This window comes from Schistocerca serialis, chromosome 1, assembly GCF_023864345.2.
Source record: "Schistocerca serialis cubense isolate TAMUIC-IGC-003099 chromosome 1, iqSchSeri2.2, whole genome shotgun sequence".
NCBI lineage: Eukaryota > Metazoa > Arthropoda > Insecta > Orthoptera > Acrididae > Schistocerca > Schistocerca serialis.
In genome coordinates this window covers 1049426440-1049447382 of record NC_064638.1, presented here as the reverse complement: position 1 = coordinate 1049447382, position 20943 = coordinate 1049426440, and positions in this window count along the sequence as shown.

Below are 20943 nucleotides of genomic sequence, written 5' to 3'. Positions count from 1 at the left end.
GTAGTCCAACAGCTGGCGATTTTCCTTCTTTTCCAAACAATGCTCTAGCTAAATACATCAGTGACCACTTGAGGCCTTTAACCTGCAGTGTAAGGAGGCTGTAGTTCAAGCTAGACATGGTTCCGTGGAGGATTGGGGGTGTTTTTGTACTTTGACTTGGGTCCATGCATTCAAGTTTGCATAAACCCGAGCCAGGATGTTTATTTCAACATTCTCGGTGACCCAGCATTGCCCTTTATTCTACATCTTCATGGTGGGTGTTCTTTGGACACTGCTGCCTTCCAAGATGATGACAACAGTGTTCTCAGGGACTGATGAACATCTAGGCACCCCATTTTCCCTCGATTGGACCAATAAATTACCTGATACAAGTCCCCCCTCAGAAAATCTCTGGGACTATTTGGAACAGCAGGTGAAATATAGCAATCAACGTTCCCACAACTTGGTAGCTCTGTGGTATCTAAGCATCAATGAGTGCCTTCTGCTACATATAGGATATGTGAAGAGACTTGTGGACTCTCCTCCCCGTTGCCATGAGGCCATTATCAGGGCTGGAGGCGCCTTTACAGGGTACTGGCGTGATGTCTGTCGGGTGTGTCTGATTTTTTGACCGGTATGTTCACGACAAGGAAATGCAAGGGCTATTTTTTCAGCCTCTGATCAGTTGTGAAAGTGAAAGTATAAACATGTTTTATTTTCATAATTTAGCTACACCTTCCAGTTACTTCTCTGGGTGGTCATCGCTCCTACTTAGACATTTATTGTAGCGTAGTACCAACTTCCCAATACCCTCGCCATAGCAGGGAGCCGCCTATGATTTCCGCCGATTCCCTATGCTGGTCCACAGCTCGTTGGCTGTGCCAAAATCCTGTCCTCGTAGCCAGCGGTTCATGTGAGCGAAGAGATGTAAATCAGAAAGCGCCAAATCCGGGCTGTATGGTGGTTGATTAAACACGTCGCACGGAAAAAGCTGCAGGAACATCTTTTTTGTGCCTGCAGTATGCGGCCAAGAATCGTCACGAAGAAGAAAACGCGTGACAGTTGTGTTATGTAGACTGCATGAAATCAAGCGAAACCCCTCAGCAGGACTTCACACTTGGCGGGAGACACTATTTTCTAGACATGTTTACAAGCTCACTGTGTGCTCAGAACTGAAAAATGCGACGTGACGCTATAGATGGGCGTACTAGAAACACTTCGCAACATATATGCGCAAAGCATCACCTAACTTTAAGTATGGTTTTAATTTCACGACCGATGGGGATTTGGAAACCTAACTTTAACTGTGGTTTTAATTTTACGACCGATGGGAATTTGGAAAAAAAGATAGCCCTCGTAAATGGTAGTGACGCCAAATCATGTATTGGGGATGTATAGAAGGAGGAGGAAGAGATTAGTATTTTACGTCCCGTCAACAACGAGGTCATTAGAGACGGAGAACAAGCTCGAATAAGGGAAGAATGAGGAGGGAATTCGCAGTGCCCTTTCAAAGGAACCATCCCGGAATTTTCCTGGAGCGATTTAGGGAAACCACGGAATACCTAATCAGGATGTCTGGACGCGGGACGCGGATTTGAACCGGGCTATATGCAAAAGTTGAGAACGACACCTGGCCGGAAGCTAGCGCAGTTTGTACTATTTCCAGTAGCTGGAAGCCAGAGAAAATTTTGTTATTCCTTCTTTTGTGACTCATTTTCGTCTTCCATAGCAGTAAGCACTTAACAGCTGGGAAAGGAATCACCGCATACTTGACTGCAACATGCTAGCGTGATAACAGCCGCTTACTCCGAGGCCATAGTCCGTTTCGAGAAACTTCGTGGGCCACCTCGTTACCTTCTATGGCTATAGTTATTGTCCAGCCATCAGCCTATTGCAGCGCACAGTCCGCTGCCTGGGATTCCTGCCGTTCCCTTACCTTGAAGAGGAAGCGGAGTGCACTAAAGAGGTGGGAGCGCCAGGTGGCGGTGTTGGTTCGATACCCGTGGTTGCCCCGCGACCGGCGCTGGCGATGCCTACACCCCCACCCTCCTCCACCCCTCCTGCAGCCCCCCACCTCCCCCGCGTGGTCTGCGCTTCGTACACCTGACGGCCGCTCGCCCGCTGCGCTGCACAAAGCCAGGTTACCACTCACTCTCTTTTTTATTGACGTAGCTGCTTCGTTTTAATGTTGCTATTGCATGCGTCGGTTGCGTGTAGCGCTGCGTGCCATTAAGTGGGCACCGGAGTCGCAGCGTCGAAAGCTCTCTGGGGGAAAACGCTTGAATTCGCTGTTGTCGCGTCCGACACATACCTTTGTCCTCGATTTGCTCACCGTTTCCGCAACTGCACTGCCAGCAGTAGTTTAACTACTTGGTCTGGCGAATATCTTAATTATATTTGCATTTGTAATGATTGTATTGTCCATGATGTTAGCAACCTATCAAGGGTTGCAGTCGTCAGTCCTCTTACGTTGCCGATAGTATCTATTTTCTTTCCTTTTCTCTCTCTCTTCCTCTTGCGCACACACAGACACAAACACATACACGCACACACACACACACACACACACACACACACACACACACACAGAGAGAGAGAGAGAGAGAGAGGCGAGAGACTGAAAATAAGAGAGTCTGAGTTACAAATTAAAAACCATTTCCAAGATTTTACATCCATCATATTTTAATGCAAATAATATGAAACTTCAATTGCTCTTTGTAATATATTGTCTCATAAAATTAATGCAAGCAACATGTCTAGAATCTAGCATTCTGTGAATCCCTTCGAGAGAAAGAAACTTTAGTTTAAAATCAGTCCAGGACTACAAATTTTGAGGTATGGCTTTGTCCTCTGTCAGTGTTCTCAAACGTCTATTCGCATGGCGTGCGAAACCTGATCCTTCCATGAAAACTTTTTTTTTTTCTGTTTCAGGACATAACTAGTCTAATGTGGACACTACTCACGTTTAGAGACAACAATTTTGCTTTTTGACCCACTAGCTCTTATATTGCAAAATACCCTACTTTAACGATCTCTCTTACCCTTTCACGTATGAAAGTCGTTATTCTTACTGGCTTTTGTTCGATAAGCGTCAGTTTAGACTGAAACTACGGTCGTATGTACATATATTGTGACAGTTACCTTCATGTATCATATGTTTCTTTCAAAACGTAAACTATTACAATTCAATTAAAGTGATGGTAAGTCTCTTCTTGCTTCAATGATCAACGGTCGACTTAATTTACGAGCTTACAGTTCAGCTGCTTTTAAAATATAATCTCACTTGGTTCGTGTCTTATGTGACTACGAGTTATCGATTTTATATTTCGTATTACAGTGTTCGGAACACTGCACCTTTAATGCTAAACGGTTATTTACTAGCAGCACACATTGTAGTTCATAAAAAAGAAAGAAAGTTTTTCGTTATTTAATAGAATGAACCTTTTTCTTTGCATTTAGAACAGCTGATCAGTTTAAGTTTTAACATTGTCCATGTGCACCATTGGTTAGCAGCGATACAAATTTGATTGTCAATAAAAGATTCACGTAAGAATGAAAGGTGGTTATAAATTGTTGCAGAGCCACTGTCTGGGAATTTACGGTTGTGTATTATCACGTCGGGTGAACAATAATGAAGTGTCAATGTAACAGTCGCTTCAGTTTTTACTCGCTTATCACTTGCGACCTTCTCGACCCATGTGATTCTAACAAAGAGGCTTATAATAAACTGTGCCGGCCGCGGTGGTCTAGCGGTTCTAGGCGCTCAGTCCGGAACTGCGTGACTGCTACGGTCGCAGGTTCGAATCCTGCCTCGGGCATGGATGTGTGTGATGCCCTTATGTTAGTTAGGTTTAAGTAGTTCTAAGTTCTAGGGGACTGATGACCACAGATGTTAAGTCCCATAGTGCTCAGAGCCATTTTATAATAAACTGTAAGAAAGAACAGAAAATCCTTATGTAACCTGGTGAATGACAAGTGTATTTAAGGAGAAATAGCTGAATTCCTTATTCACTGCTGTAAGACGGATTGACATTCTTTGCAGAGTTAGGTAGTCAAAAGAATTTAGGGCAGTCCACTTTATTTATTGAATTGGTGAATCTTCTTATTCGGGACTGTGCGTTCCGTTTCTAGTAAGTTAAAACCTCTGACGTCGGGTTTACGAAAGACGATACTTTGCTTATCTGCAGCTATGCTCCGAACAGATAGCATTTTTCATTTGTAATACTGAGACGAGTTTTGTCCTTATTTTGATTTATCTCAGTTTTAAAAAATCGTAGTTGTTTTTTAGGTTTCTTTTATGACCCTCTTTCCACTCGCTGTGTTTTGAACTATGCTGTACCTTTGTGAAATCATGTGATGTAGATTACTATTGCATTAATCATCTCAGCTTAAGAATATTTGTTGATGTCAAAGCGCATTCATTTTACTCTGGAAATGATGCATCTGTGTTTATTTTGTATATGAAAGTGACACATTGATCTACCATGACCACTATTAAACCAAGCAATTTTATTTGATCGACTTATGATTTGGCGTTGCGCAAAATGGGAATTTCTTGTTTCGCCTTTAAAGGCGAACATTTTCTTATCGCACATTTGTAATTTGCAAGAAAATATAATATAGATTCACTCATATGCATCCATAATACGTGAGTGGAACCTATACTATTTAGACATCATCTCTGTAACTTCAGATACTTTTATATGTCTGAAGAAAGTTAAAACACTTAATCAGCTGAACTCGAAGATTCCAAGCGGTATCTGTTCTAAAAACTGCCAAATTTCTTTTCTCAGAATTATGAAATGTTATTAAAATGGAAATGGATATTGTGGCATTGGTCATTATTAGTTTGCATCAACACAGATTCAAGCTTAAAGTATGAAATTATCTGTGAATCATCAACTGATTCGATTCTAAATACATCTACAGATGTGATGAAACGTATGATCTTTTTCACAGATTTAGGATTCTATTTCATTTTTGAACCTATTTTTCCTCTAGTACTGCCTTTTTTTCTTTTTCAATACCAAGTGATGTTTGAGAAGTTGCATTAGTGACAACTGAGGTTAACGAATGTTTTCTTTCCCTTTTCGAAATCAGACACATGATACTCCAATACTTGTTCCTACTCCCTCCCAACTCCTTTTTTAGGTTTCTGATTGTTTCTCCAATTCACTTTAGATGAACCAAATGGATCTTGGAAGTGTATCAATGAATCATTTCTTAAATATGTTAAAATATAAGCGAAATGATGGTTTTTCACTAATAGCTCCTTCGAAATTGATTCCGAACTATTTCATACAGCTGTGGATCATCAACAGACTGTTTTTTCAAATATGCAAGTAAGTATTATTATTTTAATTTGCTGGAAATTTTATTGGTAGCTTGTTTAAGATGGTATTTTCTTTTAGTGCAGTTCATCTTCACAATGCTGATGTGCTATTAGTTGTAAGTATGACAGCATTATCTATCTGTGGCTGCTTTGAGCTAGAGGTGAATCATTTGTTGTGAAACAAACTCAATAGAACAGTGTCTCTGTTGCACACCATCTGAATCACGTCAGTCGGTTGATACCTGCAACAACAAAAAGAAAGATTTAATTTATGTGTAAATCGAGTATTCAAGGTGACAAGAAATGATGATATTTTAAATTAAAACATGTGATCCTGATGTGGAGGTGATAACTTCTGTAGCACTGATAATATGTTGCCGAGACGCTGATAACGATCTTGGTGCTAACAATGGGTTAACCGGAGATGATCTTCTGGAAGCTTTGGAAGCAGATCAGGGGGAAAAGGCTGTTTGGAAAGGAATCTTGAGTATAAAGCGGTAGTAGGGATAAGTTGTGACATTGGTAGGGAATGTGTAATGTTTGGTGAAGTGGGCTTATTGTTATGAAGAGGGCTGGGTACAACTAAATGGAAATGCTCTGCAAGGTTGAGTATGGGTGTAATGGGTTTGACACAGTGTGATTCTCTCATTTTGGTGGCATATGGCGGTTGCAGGCTGTCTAGCTAGCTGGATGAATGTGGGGGCGCCCAGAGAATCTACAGAAACGATTTAGCTCCATTGCAATTGCAAATCAACTCTCTGTTTCTAAATGTGAGAACAATTTCAGTTCATGACAGACGATTTGTGATAACTCTTTACATCATACAAATAGTGAACTATGAAGAATATAGGAGAACGTTTTATGTAAAGCTCTACAAAAACATTTGAAGTAACAGGCACAGGATGGAGAAGTCTCATCTCAAAATGTCTTATTTACACTGAAGAGGCAGAGGGTCTTCAGTAAGTTTGGAAAGAAGGGGGAGGGAGGAAATGAATGTTGGTAAGCATTGAACAGCGACAGGAACTGATTTACTAGGAGATTAGGTATTATGTGAAGAGAGTGGCGTCTCCTATTTTTTAGTACAAAAGGGACATAGGGGGAGGGTCAAGATGAGATGGAGTATGCCTTTCAACTGCCTTCATTGCCAAACATTGCATAGTATTTAACATTTTCACTACACTAACATAGCCTATCAAAACGAAGTTAATGTCAATCGTTTCAGTAGTGGTACAATAAATTCGGATGCTGTGTTTTCTCTCTCCTGAGGTGGTGGAGACCAATACAGCTGTATCTGGTGAATTAACAAGTAAATTGTAGATAAATAACTGTAATATTTCTAGCTACACCTCATTAGCTGTTAGAATAACAGATAATTTCAATACTCAAGTGACAGTATTTCACTGTATACTAATTTGTATATGATAACGATAAAGAAAAAAGACTCCATAGAAGAGTGTTGTAGTATGAGTGATAATAGCTCCTCAAGTGTGGCAATGCACATGTTTTTTGTTATTAATACTACCTTTCTGGACCTGTAAAAGGTGTATTCACAATGAAGTATTATACAAGCTCTTCCACCTGTTATCAAACAACATAAAGAATTTAATGTAACCAACAAAGCACTTTTGCTTTCATGTGACACATTATCAGCAATTTACAAAGAAGCTTGACCATATTATCTTCAGTAACACGAAGGACACCCAAAAATTTACACGTTGCTGACGATATTTAGTGTTTCCCCATTCATCATTGTTATTGCCTGCATTTAGTTATCTAATATATGGACTTAATCAATACTTTGTTTTCCACATGATATCTTTCATTATCAGGGTTCTATCTCAATGAGATGTTACAAATCCTTAAGGAATATAAGAACCGCATTACTTTCCTTGGTTTGACAAATAATGTGGAGTATGCTGTGTGCCTGCATTGCAATAACATTAATTGTGGGTTACTTTTATCGTATGCATTCATATACAGCTGCTACATTCACACTCACTCCTTATTTTCTGAAAACAATCATGTGTGCTTTGTGTATAACCTTTTACATTTTAATACACTTCTAATGAAAATTATGTTCTGAATAGAACTGGTTATTCCTTTCCCTTTGGTAAGTATTATTTATTAATATTTAGTGTTTACTGCAGATATGCCATAATTTTTATTTAGGAATATCCCTTGAGGATGAATTTCATATACTCCAGGTAATAAGTATGAGAAATTTTTGGTAAACACAGATTCAGTATGACTTCTAGGAGATAATTGGGAATTCGTATTTACAAAAAAAATAAAAACTGTTAACTATTGAAAACTACTGTGTATTACCATGTGAATTCTTTTCATATGAGGATATATTTCTATATGAACAAACACAAAGTGCCTGCAGTAAGTAGAAATAGATATTTCATACTTTTCATTCATGATATAAATTACAATTCTTTATTCAATCCTAGGTAAAGATACAGAGGAGCATTTTGCAATATAATATATCATTATGTTGTTCAGATAATTTAATCTAGCTTGAAAATATATAACTAAAAATTGTTTATCCTATAAGTGTACCACACACCAGAAATTATTGCTATTTTCTGTAAACAGCAATGTTTGTTATTTTCTGTAAACTGAATCAGACCACACTGGAAGCACACAAGGTTTTAGGTTACTGTATGACAATTGCAATAGTAATACCAGATATTGTACTTTCATAGATAACAGGATGATATTATCTTCGATTTTTCAGGTTCTATTAGAAATGTGAACCAGATCTTATATAGTATATAGTTAGTAGAATAACTTTTATAATAATTCATAGTTTCCCCCAATTTCAGTGCTGACAATATGAGTTCTCCACTTTAAATTTGATTGACATTTAATAACAAAAGATTACAACAATATTTTTATACAATATTTTTCAAACTGTCATAGTTTTCTTGACAGACATGAAAGAAAAGAAATTGTTGCTAAGATATAGAGAGAATTTACCTAATTTTTACTTGTCCACATCACCTTATCACAATACACTGTATCACACATAATACAAACGTTAAAAGAAGTATCTCAGAAAAAATTGAAAGCCACAAAAAAAAGAGATTTAAAAATTTAAAAATGTTTTATTTATCTATTGTGTGATTTCAAATAAGTCATTAGTTACATATGACCTTAATTTCTCATAAATAATTGTTCTTGTCATAACTGAGCAGGTAAGTAAATCCTACAGTAAGTCTGAAGGGAGATTTATCTTGGATAAGGAATTAATTTCTACCTATAGCAAGTTGTCCAGATATCACTTTGGAATATAGCTACAATATTTCCACTAGAGAGACTGAAAAACATTAATCAAAACATGAAAATTCTGTAGGTTCTATATCAGTTCCACAATCCTACACTACATATGGGTCTCTTTGAGTGGTTACCACATTTGGGAAAAGTGATAACATATAGTGACATTCTGTTTGGTACCTGTACAGTGTTTACAAATGATTGTTTAGCAACCTTGCTCAGAGCTCATTGAATCTTATAACCATATTCTCTGGAAGTCAGAAGATTAATAACATTTTAATTGTTGTTATACAATGGATTCAAATGCAACAGAAGATGTGAATATGTAGGTACACTAATACAGATCAGTGAATATTTCTACTTATTTGTGTAGAAGATATTCTGTTGTGTCATGTTTCTTAAAATTTCTTACATGACGTATACCTTTTAATGTTATGTTAGTTTATTTCTGTTCATGGTAGAGCCTCTTTTGTGTTGAATTCAATTAAGTGTTTAGGCTATATAAACTTTATCTCACACTGTTTACCTGCATAGCACATTATTAATACATGTTCAGGGATTTCCCAGTCACAACAAATTAAGGATTACCTGCCTTTAGATCTGTCAAGAAATTGCATGTTCAATGATATGTAAGTTACAACAGCATAAAGTCCTTACTAGGCACCAATTTATGCAAAAATGTTGTGTTTCCCTTAACTACTCTAAATATCTGTTAACAAACAACTATCTATATTTATCTCTTCAAATACATCGTCAAAAAATACAAATGACTACTGATAAATACTAAAATTTATATTACACTGTAAAAGATTATCTGAATATTGAACCTAATTAATTTTGATGTTATGCTTTCAAATGTGCAACCAAATCAAATATTTATAACAGCAAATACATGTAATTTACGACAATTTTTACATCTAGCATATTTAAAAATTATCAACTATAATAATATTTTTAGGCTATCATTTTCATCAATTTTCTTCCTACAGTACTCAACATGATCACAGTTAATAAAATGAGATCAGCTGTTGTGACTAAGATTTAAATTTCTCTGTCATTATTCAAACATATTGGACATGATGATGAGAAATTGATACCTCAAATGAAAATGATATAAATGAAAATATCTGAGAAAATTCCCCAAAAGTGCTTGATGGCGAATGTCTGATTTAAAGTAGTAGATATTGTGTGTATTTGGTCAATCCAAGCAATAAAATATCATTAATGTCTAAATACAAGGCTGTATAGATACAAAAGTTTTGTTTGATAAGAAAGTTGAGACTCAATATGTCTTCAGGAAAATGTAATTACACCAGATCAACATATGTTATGTTTCCACTTATATAGTAAAAGTAAAAAAGTATAGAAGTAAAAAATACAGTGATAGCTGTTCAGAAGAGCATAAAATACACTACATGCATAGCAAGAGATAAGGTGTAAGATCACTTTTTTAAAAATTAATCTAAATGAGATAGATACAGAAAGTATGGGGCAGTGACATGATATGACTAACACAAAAAATCAGATGGGTCAGTAATTGTAGTTTTGTAAATGTCACATATACATACTCTTGTAACAGATGTTACAATAAAACTTGTACTATTGAAAAATATGCAAGCGTTTGTGTGTAGCGTTTTATGTGAGTAATACTATTCTGTGAATAATGTAGAAAAATTTCAGAATAAACTGGAGAGGAATAGCCAAAGATAGGTGATACTACCAATCAAACCGTTAGAAATGCAAACTGAAAGGTAGAGTGCGCTTGAAGACAAGGGAAGTAAGAAAATGAAAATTCATATTTCGAGCTGATGATTGTTTTATGTGTAGGATAATTTAAAAGTCATTCATTGAGGGAGTTGTGTCATCAAACTGAGGATAAGTTAGAGTATCAAAAAGAGGACCACTGTCTTTTCTCAAACAGCTGCTTTAAAAGTTTAAAGGTAGTTAAATGTATCTGAATTGTGGGCTCATCAGTGCTTGTGTTATGTCTACAGGCAGTCGACGTAAAATTTCCTAATTGTTTGCTTGGCCAGCTTCCACAGCAGCTGTTAAAATCAGTTACTCTTGCTTTCCCGACTTGAGCTTAATATGCAGAGCGAGAAACACGCATAACTTCAGATCAGTTTACAAAACTGAAGTGTAAATAACGCAGAGCAAGAAGCACTGCAGAATGACAAAAACTGCCAAGTGCATATGAGAATCGAAGTCTTTCAGTCAACCGTTGATAGCAAGGAGGGAAGAAGCAGTGGTTTGTAGAATATGTAAAGAAACATCAGTAACCATGGAAGATGCTTTATATTTAAAAGCGAGACGCGTCTGGTGTAAATCTCTTTAATTAAACTGCAGTAAGCTCAAGACGGAAAACTAATAACAACTGATGAAATCTGCTAGGTTACGTAGCGAAGCAAGAACATCACTTGGGTTTATACACAGTATGTGTCCAATAATTAGACATGAAACGTATTAACGAAGAACAAATGCAGTAACCTACGTACATATTTTATTCAGAATAATTTTGTGGAAGCGAAGCAGGCCCTAACATCACTGAAGCGTTTCATTGTATAAAAACATGGTGAAATGAAAGAGAAAACAAGACGAGGGGCGCATTGCCTTATCTCATCCATCACTGGGCGAGCTTCCCGCAGAATAAAAATTTCGTAGATATTTCTCTTATCAGAAGCGGTCGCAGACATCGATTAATCCGTCTACGGGCTTGCTGCACGAACGCTGCTTCTGTTCGTTCCCAAACCTATCGCTGGTGAGATCTACAACTGAGTTTGTACTCTGCAACTCACTTTTATGTTGCACGAAGAATATGTCATCGTTTCACTTCTACTCTTTTCTCAATGTAGCATTGTGGCTGACTCAAAGACATATAAGGACGTCGTGAGAATCTCTGCACGCAAAGAATGAAGGTTATCGTGGAATACTGACTCTGAACGGGAATATTGTCAGCTGGAGCCAACTTCCTCTGTTGGTATTCAGTTTTCCGTTGGAGTTTTATCGGTGTCTTGACAGTAGCGAATCATCTATAAGAATTTTGGGGAAATAGTTCTGTTTGGAGGAATCTGGGTGCAAATGCGTAAGAGACGGTTCAGAAAATCGCAAAAAATCCGCAGTTGGCACACCAGTGACACACTGGTAGCAAAGCATATATTTGTAGCGAGACCTTCGTTTCACATTTCCATGGCCAGACTTTATCTTTTTGTAGGAAGTCGGTAATTGAGGTCTACAGTAAATGGAAACGCCGTGTGGCTAGGGCCCTCCGTCGGGTATACAGTTAGCCTGGTGCAAGTCTTTCGAGTTGACGCCACTTCGGTGACTTGCGCGTCAATAGGGATGAAATGATGAAGATAAGGACAACACAACACTCAGTCCCTGAGCGGAGAAAATCTCCGACCCAGCCGGGAAACGAACCCGGGCCGTTAGGTATGACATTCCGTCGCGCTGAGTACTCAGCTACCAGGGGCGGACAGGTCTACAGTGACTGATATCTTCCTCACGAGGGGTGTTAATAGCCAAAACATCTAAAACTCCCTACCATTTCAGAATGAATCTCCCACTCTGTAGCGGTGTGTGTGTTGCTTCGGAACTTTCTGACAGTTTAACACTGTGCTCCGGAGTGGGATTCGAATCTGTAGGGCAGAGCTATTGGCAGAAGTGAAGCTGTGAGGGAAGATCTTATGTCGTCTCTGTATCGCTCAGTCGTAAACCGGTGTAGGGCGTGCCTCCTTAGCTTTGGCGTGTCTCTGTTTGCAATTGTTTAACATTTAGTTTCCGTTAAAACGATGGATGGCGTGCTATCCCTCTCTGTTATTGCAGTTATTAATGATTGTCAAATGATCTGATGCGACCACCGAGTCAAGAATAAAAGGTTGACAACAAACGTGAAGGCAATGTTGGGTAATTTTTTGCCGTGACGTCACATTGTGTTCCGCATATTTGTTCCTAAGTGTATTTCTACATTTAACTAGCGTTTCTATCTTCAAGTGCTAAAATATTCGATGGTATACTGTGAGAAAAACGACCTGCACTGTCCCGATCAAAGGACTGGTTCCTCCGTGACAACGCTCCCTGTCACACAGCATTTAACAGCAGGGCGATTTTTGGCTAAAAACAAAATGACATCGATTTCGTACATCTCTGTTGTCACTAGGTATGCGTCCCTCTCCCTTTTTCTTAATCCCTAGACTGACAAGTGGACATAAACGGGAAACGTTTCGAGGACGTGTAAGAGGTGATACGAAAATAGTTGAATGAGGGAATGGGCGTTTACGGAAACAAGCGCTCCTACTTAAATGGGGCTTCTGCGGGATTGTCTACAGTGTCTAAACGAGGCACGTTCCTACAGAACACTTCATCATACAAGTCCCGCCCCCTCTTCTCATCCCCAAGGAAAGGAAAGGATTCTAATTAATTTTGGATATCTCTCTTACATGAAATTTATTTTCATTTCTCATAATGAGTTTTTCCTGCAATCTCTTGATAAGAATGGTCGTAAAATTCCCGCTATTTATGATTTTTATGTAACCGATGGTGTATCAAAGAAGGAAGGATGGAAGATTAGGGTTTGTCATTCCACTGTCAACGAGGTAATCAGTCTGTTATTTAGCAAAGATGAAGCGAAAAAATAGATCGTATCCTTTTTGAAACAACAATTCTGACATTTGTGTTAAGCTATTTAGGGAAACTATGGGAAAGTTAAATCTTGATGGCTGGATGCAAAATGTAATCCCCTTGTCTCAACCGGTTTGCAGTTTCGCTTAGCAGTTTGTGCATCAATTTTTTGATGTTAGAAATCTAGTTCGAGTGCTTCCCTAGAATCTCCACCACACTACATAATACCAACAGCAAATGTTGACCGTCTCCCAGTACTGATTTAGCGGGTTCCATAGAAAATATTAAAGTATTTTGACAATTGTATGTTCACTTACAAGTTGCTTTTAAAGGCCGTTATTAGGTACTTTGCCACCCTAGGCGAGAACTGAAAAATGACGCCCTCTTATTTTAACCTCCAGCGGTTTCCTCGATATCCGTTCCCTTTCCACCACAACCAACATCCAATGGCACAACAATGCAAATCTCCTATCACACATTTAATCATCAAAATTAAGGTGACTAGACGTCCTCATTTTCTGGGGACAGCCTCCTCATTTTCTGGGAACAGTCCTCAGTTTCCATGATATGTCCTCAATTCTTTTAAAACTCATTGACGACAACAAATATCATAAATTTCTTATTATTTGTCCTTAATTTTTTGAAATTTCGGAAAATAACTGAAAAAGGTAGAATGTGCTTAGTATTTTAAAGTAGAACTCAACTGAATATACCAGTACAACCAAAATTGGCATCAAATATTTGTTCAATTTAATTGCAAGGAAATGGGCTAATAAAGGTATGAAACTATTTTCTTGTGGGAATGAATTTTTCAGATGTTCAGATGTTCAGATGTGTGTGAAATCTTATGGGACTTAACTGCTAAGGTCATCAGTCCCCAAGCTTACACACTACTCAACCTAAATTATCCTAAGGCCTAGCACACACACCCATGCCCGAAGGAGGACTCGAACCTCCGCCGGGATCAGCCGCACAGTCCATGACTGCAGCGCCGAAGACCGCATGAATTTTTCCTTGAGTTTAGAAATTATGCTGTAGTAATGGGAGACATGTGAAAGCACCAGACTAGGTCATTTGCATAATCATGTTGTTATTTTGTTTATGTTTTAATTGAAGTTCATTTAGAATGAGGAATAAATCTCATCTTTTTCAGCATCCATTTACCTGCGATTAAGTAAATAAATACCGCCTTATATGCATTTTTTGTTAAGAGTTCTACTATTTTTATTAGCTGCCCCGGTGGTGCACCAGTGTAAGGGATTGGTTTCTGACCATCTGTCCAAGGTGGGTTCGGGTTGGATTCCTGGTGAGACGAGGATGTTGTGTTTGTCTAAAGGCACTGGCTTTTCCCTTTCCCCTTTCTTTTAAGAAAACGACAGCTAATTTGTCTGAGAGAAGCCAATGTATTTCTTTTCTCGTACTACGTGTCTTAATCACTCAGAGATATACAGTCAGACAGCAACTCATTTTTATGTTTGGGTATGACGAACTGAATTTATCTTTTACTTACTTATATACACTCCTGGAAATGGAAAAAAGAACACATTGACACCGGTGTGTCAGACCCACCATACTTGCTCCGGACACTGCGAGAGGGCTGTACAAGCAATGATCACACGCACGGCACAGCGGACACACCAGGAACCGCGGTGTTGGCCGTCGAATGGCGCTAGCTGCGCAGCATTTGTGCACCGCCGCCGTCAGTGTCAGCCAGTTTGCCGTGGCATACGGAGCTCCATCGCAGTCTTTAACACTGGTAGCATGCCGCGACAGCGTGGACGTGAACCGTATGTGCAGTTGACGGACTTTGAGCGAGGGCGTATAGTGGGCATGCGGGAGGCCGGGTGGACGTACCGCCGAATTGCTCAACACGTGGGGCGTGAGGTCTCCACAGTACATCGATGTTGTCGCCAGTGGTCGGCGGAAGGTGCACGTGCCCGTCGACCTGGGACCGGACCGCAGCGACGCACGGATGCACGCCAAGACCGTAGGATCCTACGCAGTGCCGTAGGGGACCGCACCGCCACTTCCCAGCAAATTAGGGACACTGTTGCTCCTGGGGTATCGGCGAGGACCATTCGCAACCGTCTCCATGAAGCTGGGCTACGGTCCCGCACACCGTTAGGCCGTCTTCCGCTCACGCCCCAACATCGTGCAGCCCGCCTCCAGTGGTGTCGCGACAGGCGTGAATGGAGGGACGAATGGAGACGTGTCGTCTTCAGCGATGAGAGTCGCTTCTGCCTTGGTGCCAATGATGGTCGTATGCGTGTTTGGCGCCGTGCAGGTGAGCGCCACAATCAGGACTGCATACGACCGAGGCACACAGGGCCAACACCCGGCATCATGGTGTGGGGAGCGATCTCCTACACTGGCCGTACACCACTGGTGATCGTCGAGGGGACACTGAATAGTGCACGGTACATCCAAACCGTCATCGAACCCATCGTTCTACCATTCCTAGACCGGCAAGGGAACTTGCTGTTCCAACAGGACAATGCACGTCCGCATGTATCCCGTGCCACCCAACGTGCTCTAGAAGGTGTAAGTCAACTACCCTGGCCAGCAAGATCTCCGGATGTGTCCCCCATTGAGCATGTTTGGGACTGGATGAAGCGTCGTCTCACGCGGTCTGCACGTCCAGCACGAACGCTGGTCCAACTGAGGCGCCAGGTGGAAATGGCATGGCAAGCCGTTCCACAGGACTACATCCAGCATCTCTACGATCGTCTCCAGGGGAGAATAGCAGCCTGCATTGCTGCGAAAGGTGGATATACACTGTACTAGTGCCGACATTGTGCATGCTCTGTTGCCTGTGTCTATGTGCCTGTGGTTCTGTCAGTGTGATCATGTGATGTATCTGACCTCAGGAATGTGTCAATAAAGTTTCCCCTTCCTGGGACAATGAATTCACGGTGTTCTTATTTCAATTTCCAGGAGTGTATGTTGAACGAGAAGTACAAAAACTATCCTGTGAATATGTGATCGATTATCCACAGGAAAAGGTAGTGGAACTGAAAACATTAACAGACCCACCGAATACAACCGATGCTTGACAAATGATCTGCAGAGACAAAAACAAAGAGAGTGACTGTGGGAGCTATGGTATCAAGTCGCAGCGTGATCGCGAGGCAGCGCACGTGCCCTGCTCCAGAGCTCAGCAGAGATGAGTTATGGTCATGTTTGTTTCTGTTGAGTACCCAGTAGCGGCTGCTTTAGCTTTGAGGTAGATAGAGGAAACGTATTTACTTCGTCAAAGTAAGTAAACACTTATTAAGTAATTGCTCCGTATGCATCTGAAAACAATTCAGTGCTTTGATTTTTCCTCTTCTTCATTCTTTTCATTTGCTCAATTTTATCGCAGACTGATTTTTTCCACCCTTCGCCACCCCTAAAATTTTGCTGCCTAGGCGGCCGCATACTCTTGCCTAAAGATAGAAACGACCCTGTTGCTTTGCAACCCATATCATGCATTTCCTTGAAGACAGATGCAGCATTTGCTCCGAAACTGTTTATACTATCTTAAATCTGGCGTCAAAGGGAGATAACGACGTCCACATGACCGTATGAATATACGTCGAACCACCACATTAACTTTAGTCAAGATTAGAAAGTAACGTCATGACATTCTCAAACAACAACATACGCTCACCCCGCTAGACACCCTATGCAATCCAGTGCTTATGTTGAATCTTGCAACTTGCACCTTTGGCCGTGTCTGGTGGCCTTGTCGTCTATGGGACGTGAAACTCTAACTTCCCGTCGTCAGCCTGAGTTGCTGGCATGACATCACGCCTGCAATCAATTACTGCCCAGTCGGAGAGCGAACAGTTTTATATGGCACTGTGAACAATGGCTTTTTGCGAGGCACCCAACTCCAGACGCCTACCGCATGCAGTTCCTTTCGGATTGTTCGCTCGGAAACTGGATAAGATAGACCTGCATTCATTGACAGCAGCAATGCTTGTCGGGTTTGAAACTGGTTCTCATTGACAACGAGTCGCACTCGTCTTTGGTCCTTGTTAACAAGTATTCACTTAGGAAAACTGTTACTACGCCATCATAGGTGGCTACAAGCTGTACATAGTTCCTTAGAAACATGTTGGGCGGTCAACATTGATACACCACAAATTGGGCAGCTTCATTTACGGTGTGGTCATACAGGGTAACTCCTTTCTGTCATTCCGTCGTGTCTTCACGTCGATCCACGTTAGGGCGCTGACAGACACACATACACACACACAAACACAAACACACACACACACACACACACACACACACACACACACACACACACACACACACACCTATTCAGAATCATGACTTATGTAAGGGGAGGTCCGCAGCTCGTGGTCGTGCGGTAGCGTTCTCGCTTCCCGCGCCCGGGTTCCCGGGTTAGATTCCCGGCGGGGTCAGGGATTTTCCCTGCCTCGTGATGACTGGGTGTTGTGTGATGTCCTTAGGTTAGTTAGGTTTAAGTAGTTCTAAGTTCTAGGGGACTGATGACCATAGATATTAAGTCCCATAGTGCCCAGAGCCATTTGAACCGTTTTTTTGTCAGGGGAGGAGGACCACGTGACCGCCTCGTACCAGTTCTGTATCACCTTTAGCGGTGCAAAGCGATCAGAGTAATCTTTTAAGAGAGTGATTAATATCTGGTCCCGTGAGCTTATTTACGAGGGGCGTACAGTAAGTAATGGAACACATCTTTTTCTCGGCCATTTTCGGTTGAAAAAATGCGGAATTTGTTGTGGAATATCATGGGATATTGCCACTTCAGCCCCTATAGATTCAAAAAATTCCGATAGGTGGTGGCGCTATACGTAGCCTTCGAAATGGCATCTCTACCGGACGTGCGTTCCAAGCAGAGAGCTGACACTGCATTTTTTTTGGCGGGAAACCAGAGCATCGCCGAAATTCATAGGCGCTTGCAGAATGGTTCCGGAGTCCTGGCAGCAAAGAAAAGCATAGTGAGTAGTTGGCCAAAGTGTTCGTTATAGTCCGAATAAGATCGTGCAAACCTGTCCGATCCTCCGCGCCAGCCGGCCGCACATAGCTGTCACTGCTGCAATCTGGACAATCTCATTCGAGATAACAGTCAAACATCTCGCTGCTCAGCTGGACATTTCTGTTGGTAGTGCAGACACACTCCTCCAGCAGGTGGGTTGTATTGTATTGTATGTGAACCGGGGACCTAGAAACGACGGAGAGGCTCCGTCCCCGCCGCAGCCGCAGTGGTCCACAAACCCACGACGACTACCGCAGTCCACTTCACCCCTCCGCCGCCCCACACCGAACCCAGGGTTACTGTGAGGTTCGGCTCCCGGTGGACCAACCCCCTCCCCCCCCCCTCCCAAAGGGAACGTCTCACACCAGACTGGTGTCACCCCTATGTTTACGTGGTAGAGTAATGGTGGTGTACGCGTGCGTGGAGAACTTGTTTGCGCAGCAATTGCCGAGATAGTGTAGCTGAGGCGGAATGAGTGGAACCAGCCCGCATTCTCCGAGGCAGATGGAAAACCGCCTAAAAACCATCCACAGACTGGCTGGAGCACCGGACCTCGACATAAGTCCCCCTGCGGATTCGTGCCAGGGACCAGGCGCTCCTTCCCACTCCGGAAGAGCAGGTGGGTTACTCAAAGATGTGTGGCCGTTGGTTTCATCGCCACCTAACTGAAGAACATAAAGAGCAACGACTGATCGGGCCATACGAGGCTGATCGTCGTGACAGTTTTTTTCGAACATTGCCACAGGCGATGGAACATGGGTTTATCTCTTCAAACCGGGAACAAAACGGCAACATATTGAGTGGCACCACATCACCTCTCTTCCGAAGGAATAGTTAAAAGCCGCAAAGTTGTGGTGACGGTAATCTGGGACTCCGAAGGGGTTATTCTGTTTTATGTTCGCCCTCGTGGTGCAACGACCAACTCTGAAGTGAATTATGCTACCCTCAGGAAATTGAAGAAATGATTTCAGCACATACGTCGTCACAAAAATGAAAACGAACTTCTCCTTCCCCATGACAAAGCCAGACCTCACACAAGTCTGCGCACTCGAGAGCAGCTCTACACAATTTCATTGGACTGTTCTTCTTCATCCGTCCTACATCCAGGATCTCGCACCCTCCGACTTCCATCTGTTTGGTCCAATGAAGGATACACTCCACGGGAAGCAATACGTGGATGATGGGGAGGTTACTGATGCAGCAAGACGGCTCCGACGTCGACCAGTAAGAGTCGAACCATCCGGGTATACAGGCCCTCCCAATAACGTGACGTAAGGCCATCGCATTCAACGGAGATTATGTTGGAAAACAGGGTTTTGTGCCCCAAAGAGTGGGGAATAATACGGTGTATAGGAATCCTGAATAAAACCAATTCGCTTTCAGAAAAAATGTGTTGCACTGCTTAATGGAGGCCCCTCGTACATTAAGTTACCTGAACTCTGTTATGGAGATATATCTTTCTCGACGTCAGTATACCTGTCACTAGCATCTTCTTCAACCACCTGATTCTATAATTAGTTTCCACAGTGTATCTTTTACGAGTACGCTTGTCACATAACTAAACCTACTGTTACGGAATAAGCCTTAGTAGCTACGCAGTTTTGGTGGATCACAACGTCAAAGTGCAGTTGTAGAATTTGTTCTTAAAATGAATAGCCAGTTCAAAACTGGAAGTTCACCAGTCTTTAATTGCGTCCTTAAGATCTTGCTGATGATGACCAGATGTCCTACAGAAGTTAACATTTAAGAACAGGTAATTAACAGAGACTTTCTTTCTTTCTTTTGCTTGTGCCTTTGTCCCGCAATGACGCAGGGTTGGCATGGTTAATCGGATTTGGCAAGGTTAATTTAAGGGATGGCCAGATGCCCTTCCTGCCGCCACCCCAACCCCCCGGGATGGAATTAGTGTACCCCAACTGTCTGTGTCTAGTGTAATCCATGGAATAGTGCGAATGTGGTCAGATGTCTGCGAGCCGTGTAATGGAGGCGGGGCGTGGGGACCAGCCCAGTATTCACCTAGTGGGATGTGGAAAACCGCCTAAAACCACATCCAGGCTGGCCGGCACACCGGTCTCCGTCGTTAAGCCGCCAGGCGGATTCGATCCGGGGCCGGCGCGCCTACCCGGGTCCAGGAAGCAGCGCATTAGCGCTCTAGGCTAACCTGGCGGGTAGGTAATTTACAGAGACTATGCGGAGCTTAATAGTTTTTACCTTGTCAGAAAGTAAAACGTAACATAATATAGATGAAGTGATCAAAGGTCGCATATTTGGCTCCTTTTCACCGTTTATTGCACATTTTAACTAAAGACTAGTGACGATGCATATTTTCGCCCTAAGCTTACAATATTTTAAATATTTAGATGGGTGGTCTCTATCTCGATATAGTGTTGATGTCTCACAGATTGACCGCGACGTAGAACTGCGTGCAATCGGTAACGGAGAGGCCACTGTCTAGCGAAATCATTACAGAAGAGGAGCAGCAACAGGCAGACAGAGTCATTGCTCCTGCGCCCCCCCCCCCCCCTCATTTTAATCCCCTCGGCTGACATACAGTACGCGTCGGTAACAATTAAATTAAACTACACAAGCTTTTAGTTGCACGTCCGTTGTTTAAGTTTAGCTTTCCATTTGAACGGGTGTGCGACGTGTAGTGTGTAGTGTGTTGTGCACCATGTCGTCCGAAAAAAGAAACGTCGTTTCGTGGATAGCTGACCATCCTGGAACATTTACA